The sequence below is a fragment of the Delphinapterus leucas genome, chromosome X (genome assembly GCF_059928025.1).
Source record: "Delphinapterus leucas isolate spDelLeu-1000000601 "Yukka" chromosome X, BTC_Dleu_Yukka2, whole genome shotgun sequence".
NCBI lineage: Eukaryota > Metazoa > Chordata > Mammalia > Artiodactyla > Monodontidae > Delphinapterus > Delphinapterus leucas.
Genome location: NC_143150.1, coordinates 97,556,761 through 97,568,440, shown reverse-complemented (window position 1 = coordinate 97,568,440; position 11,680 = coordinate 97,556,761). Strand labels below are relative to the sequence as shown.

Sequence of the window (11,680 nt, the reverse complement as noted above, 5' to 3'; positions counted from 1 at the left end):
CCAGGCAAAGGGGTCTGTGCGTAACATTTAAGGGTCCGTGAACTCGGATGGGAAAAAAATTACATCTTCAGTTTTACTAACCTCTAACTGAAATTGAGCACTTCCTTCCATCATGAACATAGACAAGAAACCATAGTAGCATCAGCAGTCCCTGTGACTGTCACCAGTAGAAACCACAGCTATCTTTACAGCACATCAGAGCTGTTGCAGATATCTTTAAAGATCGCTTACACTCCTCACTAGGGTGAAATGAGAGTAGTTATTAGATCTGCCACTAAATCTTGTTGTTGAATGCATTAATAAAGAAGCACATGTATGACTCCCTCACAAACTTGTTTTTAAATATTTGGATAACTGCGTTTTGATAGAATTGGTTTCCTCGGTGATCCTATATGACGCATTTAAATCCATTATTCTGAGAAGAAGCGCATAGACTCACCAGACGCCAAAGGGGTGCATGGTCCACAAAAGGTTAAAACCCCCCTGCCAAAGTTGGCTGCCTGCAAGTTCTGTGTGTGCCAGGGCGCCTCCCAGCCTCGGCTTCAGTCACAGGAGCGGATGTGGGCAACATGGGCTGTCTTTGGTACCTTGAATGCTTTGCTGTGACTTGGCGGCAACTAGCAGCTGAGATAGTGCAAATTGGCCGCTCTCCACTCTGGGGAGACAGCTGACCTCGGGGGCTCCCCGGGCTCAGATGCCCAGACGGTGACAGCTCTGGCCCTGTGCCAGGCCTCCCCGGTTTGGTCTTCCACAGCGATGGCCAGTCTGGGTCACAGACACAGCAGCTCCGTGTTTGACTCCAGCCTTCTTTCTCCTATAGCAACCCTGCCCTTCTGCCGTGCTGTCCCCCAGGAGCCTGAAAGGCCGGCTTCGTGGATATCTTACTGCTGCGTCCTGGAGATTTCAATCACGGAGCACAGGCTACATCCCCGGTCCTCAGGCTCACCTTGCTGTTCTCCTTTCATTTTCAAAATGCATCTATTCTCCTTCCTTTGGGCATGCAGATGTTGGATTCTCAGCTATTTGTCCTGGAAGACACCTCCAAAAATTGTCTGTTCCGCATATCCCGCCCGTCCCCGCCCCACCCTTCGCTTTACAAACCAGGACACAGGCTGGGAGAGGCAGCATGACCTGCCCTTGTGACACAGACCTGGAACCACCCGGCCAGTCCTTTCCCCAACGTTGTACAGCCTCATAAATAATGTAAGATTTTGACATCGTAACCATCTGTCTCAGGTCAGGGAAACAAATTGCAAATTCATCCCTATACAAAATCACCATTTGATTAAGTCAGGGGAATTGGGGCTACTGCTGCTCCAGGGGGCTCTGTTCCCAGTAGATTCTCTGTACCTGGCACGACCGAAGGTTCTGTGCAGAATTCTTGTTCGTTTTTATTTTCAAAGACCCCTTGAGGAGTTCTAGAAGTGTGGGGTAAAGGGTGGATCCCTCCTTTTCCATCAGCATCACAGACAATGCTTTCAGGATGCTTCTGGTGTGGAGCTGCTCCTTTGCCCAAGGAATCTTCCCCACTGCCTTTCAGGTCAACAGTCACGCCTGAGCTACAAGGTCTCTCAGTTAGTGGAGACAGGCAAGGAGCTGTAACGAACATCCCCCAAATCTCTGTCGCTTAACAGAATGTGTGAAAGGCTTATTTCTCGTTCACATCACATTCCAATCAGGCGTTCCAGGGACGGCCTTGCACATGGTGATTCAGGGATCCAGGATCCCTTCATCTTGTGGAAAACAGCACTACGAACTTCAATACGTGGCTTCCGAGGTCAAGGTCGAACAAGATGAGAAAATGGAGGCTCCTGAGTGGCAGATTTTTATGGTTCAGATATACTACTTCTGCCTACTTTCCATAGGCTAGAACTCAGTCACATGGCCCCAACCTAACTGCAAGGAAGCCTGGGAAATGTAGTCTAGCTGTGGACTCAGGAAGATGAAGAAATGGATACGATGGGAACAGTGTTGGCATGGCCATGGTCATTAATGTTATACTACTGTCCTAGTAAAGTACTTTGGGTTTCACATGACACTAGCTCAAGTGGGGCAGGAAAATATTGGATGGTGATGACCAAAAGGATGCTGGATACCTCACAGAGTCCGAAAGCAAGTTGATTGAGGAGATTCAGGTGGGACTGGACGAGAGAGTAACGGTCATCAATAGCTTCCCATTCTACGGGACCCCGTGGTTTTTCACTTTTTCTTTGCTTCATCTGTTCATTCAACAAATATTATTGAGCACCTACTAGATGCCAGACCAGGCTTTATTGCAGTGAAGCAAACAGACCACATCCCGGCTCTCATGGAGCTGACGTTATGTTCAATTTTCTATGCAAACTGTTTTCTCTCTTCTTTGTGCCCATGTTCCTGAGGTCCACTGGGGTCCTTGTATGGGATGTGATAGTGCTGGCCTGTGGCCCTCCCAACTGCTATTTCTGTCCTTTTCCCCAGCTAATGGCCCCCACCTTCTACCTACAAGATATCTGGACAACTGTTTTGTGCCATCACTTGTGAGAGAGAGACTATTAAATGGGGACTTCCTGCTTATCACATAGACCAGATGTTTTTTTTTTTAACATCTTTATTGGAGTATAATTGCTTTACAATGGTGTGTTAGTTTCTGCTTTATAACAAAGTGAATCAGCTATACATATACATATAGCCCCATATCTCCTCCCTCTTGGGTCTCCCTCCCACCCTCCCTATCCCATCCCTCTAGATGGTCACAAAGCACCGAGCTGATCTCCCTGTGCCATGCGGCTGCTTCCCACTAGCTATCTATTTTACATTTGGTAGTGTATATAAGTCCATGCCACTCTCTCACTTCGTCCCAGCTTACCCTTGCCCCTCCCCATGTCCTCAACTCCATTCTCTACGTATGCGTCTTTATTCCTGTCCTGCCCCTAGGTCCTTCAGAACCATTTTTTTTTAGATTCAATATATATGTGTTAACATACAGTATTTGTTTTTCTCTTTCTGACTTACTTCACTCTGTATGACAGACTCTAGGTCCATCCACCTCACTACAAATAACTCAATTTCGTTTCTTTATATGACGGAGTAACATTCCATTGTATATATGTGCCACATCTTCTTTATCCATTCATCTGTCGATGGACATTTAGGTTGCTTCCATGTCCTGGCTATTGTAAGTAGAGCTGCAATGAACATTGTGGTACATGACTCTTTTTGAATTATGGTTTTCTCAGGGTATATGCCCAGTAGTGGGATTGCTGGGTCGTATGGTAGCCCTATTTTTAGTTTCTTAAGGAACCTCCGTACTGTTCTCCATAGTGGCTGTATCCATTTACATTCCCACCAACAGTGCAAGAGGGCTCCCTTTTCTCCACACCCTCTCCAGCATTTACTGTTTGTAGATTTTTTGATGATGGCCATTCTGACTGGTGTGAGGTGATACCTCATTGTAGTTTTGATTTGCATTTCTCTAATTATTAGTGATGTTGAGCATCCTTTCACGTGTTTGTTGGCAATCTGTATATCTTCTTTGGAGAAATGTCTCTTTAGGTCTCCTGCCCATTTTTGGATTGGGTTGTTTGTTTTTTTGATATTGAGCTGCATGAGCTGCTTGTAAATTTTGGAGATTAATCCTTTGTCAGTTGCTTCATTTGCAAATATTTTCTCCCATTCTGAGGGTTGTCTTTTCGTCTTATTTATGGTTTCCTTTGCTTTGCAAAAGCTTTTAAGCTTCATTAGGTCCCATTTGTTTATTTTTGGTTTTATTTTCATTTCTCTAGGAGGTGGGTCAAAAAGGATTTTGCTATGATTTATGTCATAGAGTGTTCTGCCTATGTTCTTTTTTTTTAAATAAGTTTTTGTTTTGTTTTGTTTATATATTTATTTATTTATTTTCGGCTGCGTTGGGTCTTCGTTGCTGTGCACGGGCTTTCTCTAGTTGCAGTGAGCAGGGTCTACTCTTTGTGGCAGTGCACGGGCTTCTCATTGCGGTAGCTTCTCTTGTTGCGGAGCACAGGCTCTAGGCGCGTGGGCTTCAGTAGTTGTGGCACACGGGCTCAGTAGCTGTGGCTCGTGGGCTCTAGAGCGCAGGCTCAGTAGTCATGGTGCACAGGCTTAGTTGCTCTGCGGCATGTGGGATCTTCCCGGACCAGGGCTCAAACCTGTGTCCTCTGCACTGGCAGACGGATTCTTAACCACTGCCACCAGGGAAGTCCCGACCAGATGTCTTAATTTGGGTTCCCCCCAAAGCAGACCTGGAGACAAAGATTTGGATGTCAGTGGTTTATTTGGGAGGTGAGCCCAGGGAGTATCAGCAGGGAAATGAGGAAGTGAGATGGAGAAAGGAGGAAAGGCAATACAGGGAGAGTTTATGAGCTGGTTCCCACTGTGGGCAACTGGGACTCAAAATCACTGGGGACCATGTGGAACACACCTCTGAATTGGCCCACCAAGGGGCAAGGAAGCAAAGTACCCATCCATCAACTCCTTGATGGTCATTGGTTGAGGAGATTAACTCCCACTGCAGGCAGCCAATCACAGCCCTCAAGAGGAAAGACTTGGGAAGCAATGGGCAGGGCACTAGCAGTTACTGCTCCACCAGGGATCAGAGCTCAGAGCCAAGCTTCTCAAAGTGTGGTCCAGGACCCTCCACTTGGGAACCACCAGTGTGACTCGTTATGTTTTCCCCCAGCCGTGCAGACCTTCAGCTTGAGTACCTGAGGAGGGGCTGGAATGGACACTTTTTATCCACTCTCTAGCTAAGTGATGGCCATCTTGACCTACTACTCAAGAAAAGCATCCCAGGTTTCCCTGGTGGCGCAGTGGTTGAGAGTCCGCCTGCCGATGCAGGGGACACGGGTTCGTACCCCGGTCCGGAAAACATCCCAACTCCTCACCATGGCCCGCAAGACCCTCCTGATCTGGTCCTGCCTACCAATCAAGCCCCAGCTCTCCCTGCCCCGACACTTGGCACCCCCTGTTTAGGCTCTGCTGGCCTGTTTCCTGAACCCTACAAGCCTGGTCCTGCCTCTAGACACTTGTTTTTCCCACCAGCCAACTGCTCCCTACTGCTCCCCGTCTGCCTCACCTTGTCTTGGTCTCTACTCCAAATCCCTTCCCTGACCAGCCTGTCTACAATAGCCCCCCACCACCCTCTCCTTACCCAGTGTGACTCCTTTCCGCGTAAGTTACATGAGACATTCATTCATTTGCTTGTTTGTTGCCGGGCTTCCCATTCAGTGGACGAATCCTGAGGACAGGAATGTGCTTTCCTGAGCACATAGCAGGCACTCAGGAAATACTGGTTAAATGAACAGACCTGGGCACCTCCACCTCCTTCATGATCTGATTTTAGCAGTAGTTACCTCTTCATACAAAGCAGAGGAAATTGGACGTGGGGTGGGGGGCGGGGTGGGGAGTTGGTCCAACGTTCTGAAAAACCTAGGGGCAGGACAGGAATAGAGACGCAGATGTAGAGAATGGACTTGAGTTCCAGTGGTTAAGACATTACCTTCCAATGCAGAGGGTGTGGGTTCGATCCTTCCTCAGGGAGCTAAGGTCCCACATGCCTTGCGGCCAAAAACCCCAAACATAAAACAGAAGCAATATTGGAAAGAATTCAATAAAGACTTTAAAAATGGTCCACCTCCAGGAATAAAGAAGCAGACATAGAGAATGGACTTGAGGACACGGGGAAGGGGAAGGGGAAGCTGGGACGAAGTGAGAGAGTGGCATGGACATATATACACTACCAAATGTAAAATAGATAGCTAGTGTATTTACATTTTACTCTAAAAAGTAAAGCCTTTAAAACTGCTTCCCACCCCCTCCCACGTACCTTGCCAACTCCCCATAAACCTCTGACCTAAGCAATCACTGACCTCTGGGATTCTCAGACCAGCGCCCCCCCCCCAAAAAAAAGGCAATCTGAAAACCAGGAACTCAGAGTCTTGAGCTGGGAAACTGTGTGTGTGGGTGAGGGGAATACCTCTGTACCCCGAGTCCAAAGCTCACACAATCAGGAGTGCCAAAAATTAGAAGGAATCCATTCTAACCCCACCTGGGCCTCTGTTTCCTCCTCTGTAAAATGGGTGTAATACTTACCTGAGAGCACTGCTGTGAGAACTAAGGGAGCTAATTAAATTCACATAAAAACACTCAGCACTGTACACGATGCATGATAGCCTTCAATAAATGCTAGCTTAGGACTCTTTTCTTCTATTATCAGGATGCATGTGACGCAGTGCCTGGTACACTGGAGGACCTGGGAAAGGTGGTCTTGAGCGGGTTTCTAAGAACTGACGGTCAAGTAATTACCACCTAAGGTGAGCACAGCAATGGAGCTGGGGGAACGTGGCCCCTGGAACCCAGAGGAGGGAATCAAGAGGAAATTTACTGGTGAGGCCTCTGGGAGGATGAACAAGAGTCAGCCGAGTCGCTGTGCTGTCCCTAAGGGCGCGGCTTGGAAAGGCTCTGAGACAGTTGTCACGCAGCGAGGCTGTTTTTTCCATGTCCTTCACTGAGTCCCCACTTAGGAGCTCGAGGAAAATGAAAGAAAATTCTCACGACCTCCGTCATTTCCACCTCGTATTTACTTATTTTTATGAATGTTATTTTTTGGCCCTGATCCCTTCACTCGGGATTTGGGGCTCAGACATGGCCGAACTCTGTCTTATTTCGTGCTGCCCCTTTTCTGGAAGCCGCCACCTCTGTCGGGGTGGCTGGCTAAAAGGGGGATTGGGCAAGATCTCAAGGGGAACGATTAGGAGATTTCAGTTGCTTCTTGTGTTTCCACCTCCTTTCCGATCTGGGAGGGGGGAAGAGGCAGCCCACGTGGGTGACTGGGGAAACAAGCAGAGATAAGAGCTTCTCGACAGGCTGGGCTAGCGGGCCCCTCATTCACACCGCTTCAAAGACAAACACTTTCCGTTTGTCGATTTGTTTTAGGCCTTGCCGAATCTGCAACTCTGTGGCCTTGACTCTAAAAATAAATCTCCTGCAGTAATGACGAGGCTGTTGCAAAGAGGAAGGCTGTGCAGAGAAAGAAAGACCGAGGGAGGCGGGAGAGATACTGAATACCCAAACAGGAAGAAGGGATGTGGGGAAATTGTCTTGGCTCCTTCCTCCCGACCGATGCCCGGCCAGGCAGGCTGCAAAAGCCAACAGCACTGGGCAGGATGCTCCGCCGGTTCATCAGAACCTGAGCACAGAGGAGGGGACTGTCCCGTCTAGGCATTGTGACCCAGCTGCTAACTGTGGTCCACGCACTGGCAGCTGCGTCAGCATCACCTGCGAACCTTTTAGAAATACAAATTCTCCGGCCCCACCCCAGCCCCGCTGAATCGGAAGCTGCATTTTAACCAGCTCCCAGGGTGATTCATGGGCACACTAGAGTTTGAGAAGCGGGTAGAGTCCCTGATGTTGCACTGAATGCGCCAAACAGATGCTCAATTCTCCTCCCTTCCAACAAACCAGAGGCGTGCCCCTCCCTCGCTGGCGGGCTTCCTCCCAGGACTCTCCTTTGGAGAAAGGAACCTCTTAGCAGGATCCAGCTAGGTTCCTTGTGACCACAGTTCATTTTACTACAATGCTGCAGCTCCCCATGCGCCCCCAAGATAATTAGGAACATCTTTGGCTGGTCCTGTGCTCATTCAACATTCACATGGACGTAGGACGCAGGCTCATTACAGGCTGGTTACTCCCCAGGGGCTCTCTGGGATTTGTCATTTGAGTCCTTTTCCTCCACCCCTGGTTGCTTTGTTTCTCCTTCCCCAGCTCCTGGCCTGAAATGGTTCCTTATCTCCTCATCTTTATGAAACTCAATGTCACGGCCTCAGTGCGAGATTTTGATACACGCTGATATCCCCCTCCATTCTCCCCTCCTCTTAGGTCTCGCTGACATATTTCAACCCTCCTTACTCTTCTCATCACCCAGGCCAGGCAGGTGAGCATCAGGCTATTGTTTAGATGCTGAGTAGGTGACAAAGAGTTATGGTTGCTCTTTGCTGGAATTCTAAATAATGGCTGTCACTCCTCGTTGACTATAAAATGTACAAATGTGAATGATAAGAAAGAACATAACTGTGGCCCATCTCATCAAATTTATCTTAGCTGTGCTTTAAAATCAATTTGATTTGTAAATTATTCATGGCGTGTAGCAACTATTACAGAGTTGCACTCCTTTAAACCTATGTTCTAAAGATCGTACTAACTTTCTGGAGACGTTTCTATTACAAAGGTAATGCCTATCTATCTTAGAAAATGTGGATACTACAGATAAGCAAAAATAATTATTATATTATTATCACCTCTAATCCTATGACCAAGAAATAATCACTGTTAACATTTTAGTCTATATCCTTTCGGTCTTTTTGCATTCTATACCCACAGGTATGCATATGTATCTCTCTATCTCTATTTTTTTTAGGGTCACTGTATATGTGCTAGCTTGTTTCCAAAGATGGCTGCCGTCATCAATGCATTCCCCTCTGTTCTGGAAGCAGCTCATACCAACTCTCCAGAGCCGATAGCGGGCATTTCCTCCCAGCTCTGTGTTAAGTGACATCATATTGATAGCTTGAGATCAGCCACGGTGGTAAATATTATCGATCAGGGCTTTTCTTTCCCCAGACATCTGGTTATTCAACATTTACCAGTGTACCACTGTGTATATATACGCCCACGGCCAACTTCATGGACGAGCAATCTTAATAATTTTATGTTTGAGATTGTGTTTTGTCAGTGAAGTCTGATGGGCCGATAGAACATCACGTGACGAGAGGAAATACATACAAGATATGTGTCCACCATTTCTTATTGCCCCGTTAGCCTTGGGGTTCACGATGCCCCATGAGCACAGAATTCTGGGGAACCCACAAGGCATGGGAGTTCAGTGAGACTCAAGGCGAATGCAAAGTGAGTATGTGATATCTACAGCTGAGTAAGCGGGGGAGCTGACAGCCCTAAGAGGCCATGCTTTCCATTTGAAACAGTCTTTGCTCCAGATGCAGAAAGAAAGTCCTGGCGTTTGAAGAAACACAAACGACCAAGGAGCCCTATCATATTCCTTCTTGCGTCACTTCCGTGTCAGCCAACCACTCACAATGAAAATGGTGATGTACGTAGAAGAAAAGGGAAAGACAAGGCACCTCGGAGTTCCTTTTCTTTCACTCCTTCCCCTTCCTTGTTTATCAGTGAGCAGAAGGTAGAGTGCTGGCAGAATGCGCGCGTATCAAGTAAAACAGTTGAGTTCGTTTTGTGCAGCGTTTCCTCTGCTCTGCTAAGAACGAAATACATATGGGTGTACAAGCTTCGAAACACAAATTGTGTAATTTCACCGATTCTGCATGAGTCCAATGCTCTTACATTTGCACGTAAAACTGACATTGCACAAGATATAGATAAATGGTAAATTCATGTTAATAATTTAAATTTTTCTTTACTTAGAACTACATTAAATAGAAAATTTTAAAACACCATGACAGGTCAAGGGAAAGACCCTGAGAGAAAGGAGAAAAGCTTTATATTTAAGTATCGGTAACAGCACTTTTTCCTGGTTTTTCGAACAAGGGGCCCTACGTTTTTATTTTGCGCTCGGCTCCACAAATTGCGGAGTGGAGCCGGCCATGTCCATTCCATTCCCCACTGAGGGGCTGAGTCTATTCCTTCACCTCCTGAATCTAGGTGACCTGTGACTGCTTTGACCAGTAGAGTTCCATAGACGTGAGCTTTGCTGGTTGTACCCTTTACCTTTAACAGAACTGGAGGTTTCCACTTCCTGCCTCTTAGAGCCCTGAGCCACCGGGAAAGAAGTCCAGGCTACTCTGCTAGAGAGAGACGTCATGTGCGAGAGTACTGGGGCACCAGACGCATGAATGCAGAAGACACCTTGAAGGTTCAGTGCAGTCGAGCCTTCAGATGACCCCAGCCCCAGCTGCATTCTAAATGCAACCTTGTGAGAGACCCCAGGCAAAAACCACCACAGGATCATGAGCGATAATAATAAACTGTTGTTTAATTCCACTAAGCTTTGGGATGGTTTGTTCGGCGGCAACAGATGACTGCAACAGTATCCGTTCCCTTTCGTAATGTGTGCCATTAGACCTTAAAGAGAAAATTCTAGATTCCCCCCCCCAAGGACCAGAACACTAAGTGGACAATATTAGGGTGAGGTTCAAGCTGCAATGAAGCAGGAGAGCGTGACCTCAAAGTTTAGTGCGCTTCAGATTCAGTGGGGCGGGAGCAGGGAGACTGGGGACACATTAAAAATGCAGCTCTTCTGACTCCAGCCCCCCAGATTTGGATTCGGTAAATCTGGGGTATGGCCAAGGCATCTGTACTTTTCCAAGCCCTCCCCTCATGGTTTGGAGGAGGCTTTTGGTGGACTGCAATGTGCAGAATGCTGCTTCAGAGCGTATCAATCCACAGTGGCAACGGGCTGTTGATTTCAGAGTCAGGAGATTCCCATAACCCCCTCCCCAGCCCCGAATTACAGAACTTGCTGATGGCCTGGGAAGGTTACCTGGAAAAAAGATAGACTTGCCCATCACAGAACTTTCCTCATCTTCTATTTGAAAACCAACAGAGAAAACAAGCGAGAAACTATTCTTATTATAGGTTAAGCAGAATTTTCAGGAAAGGCATCCAACCATTACTGATTACTCAGAGGACCATATGCATGCGAGCAGAGAGAGAGAAAATGCCCATCTTCCGTCTGCAGCAGACTTTTCCTTTGGGTTATCATTCCCCAAAGAGACACGGGTGGCCCCAAAATGCCACTTGGTTTTACATCTTTAGAGGGAACTAAAAACCATACGCATATTTTAGGTAGCCATACCAGGTGAAAAATGAGATCCTTAAAATTCTAATTTCAGTGAGATTGTGACTTATGCATCTTTGCCTTCCCAGCTTCTCACATGGTGCCTGCCTCCAAGTGGGAGAGCAGTAATTATTTGCCAAGTGAATTAATATGAGTTACCAATAAATGTGAAGCATCAAACAAAGCTACAGTCTTGATGTCACGCAGACATCACTGGATGTGATTAGCATTCAACGGACCTAATCTCATCCTTGTAGGAGATGTCCTAAAAGAGAGATGATGAACAGATCCTCGTGAAATAAATTCACTCAAAGTTTCCCAGAAATGGCTGAATCCCTGGGAAGCAGTTTTGAACTGGCAGCTCTCAGGAAGAGACTTAACCGAGCCACGTTTGCTGAGTATCCACCCACAGAGGGCGAGGGATGGCGGGTGGTTCCGGGGCACGGCCACGAAAAATGGGCGTGGCCAGAGACCTGGACCAAAGAACGAATGGGCGTCTGTGTGACAAGCCGATGAGAGGTGATGAGAATCAATGGTGCTCAACCTCATCCTCCTCGCTGTAAAGCGGTGCAAACAGTATACATCTCACAAAGCTTTCACGAGAATTGAAGAACACATAAACACACACAAAGTCTCTTGCACAGTGCCTGGCACATAATGGCCCCTCAGCAAAATGTTATCTCGTATTCCCTGAACTCTCTAACTACCCTGGATGCTTCTCTCATGCTTCAGCTTTCCCTGACGATACAGTAGTGCTTGCTATAAAGGAAGCTGAGGATGGGTGGTGTTTATCAGTCAGCGTCTGCTGCATAACAAATCACCTCAAGCTTAGTAGTTTAAAACCACACTCATTTATGCTTGCTTTTACATCTTTAGGTCAGC

At 47.1% G+C, this 11,680-nt stretch overlaps 1 long non-coding RNA gene across 1 annotated transcript; it reads left to right on the top strand.

Moving 5' to 3' along the window:
* Nucleotides 1-6,046: 6,046 nt before the first annotated feature.
* LOC111165597 (uncharacterized) lies at nucleotides 6,047-10,243 on the top strand. Its single transcript, XR_002642404.2, has 3 exons — nucleotides 6,047-6,305; nucleotides 7,870-7,924; nucleotides 8,408-10,243. It is a non-coding gene; the product is annotated as an uncharacterized LOC111165597 (long non-coding RNA).
* The last annotated feature ends 1,437 nt before the right edge of the window (nucleotides 10,244-11,680 follow it).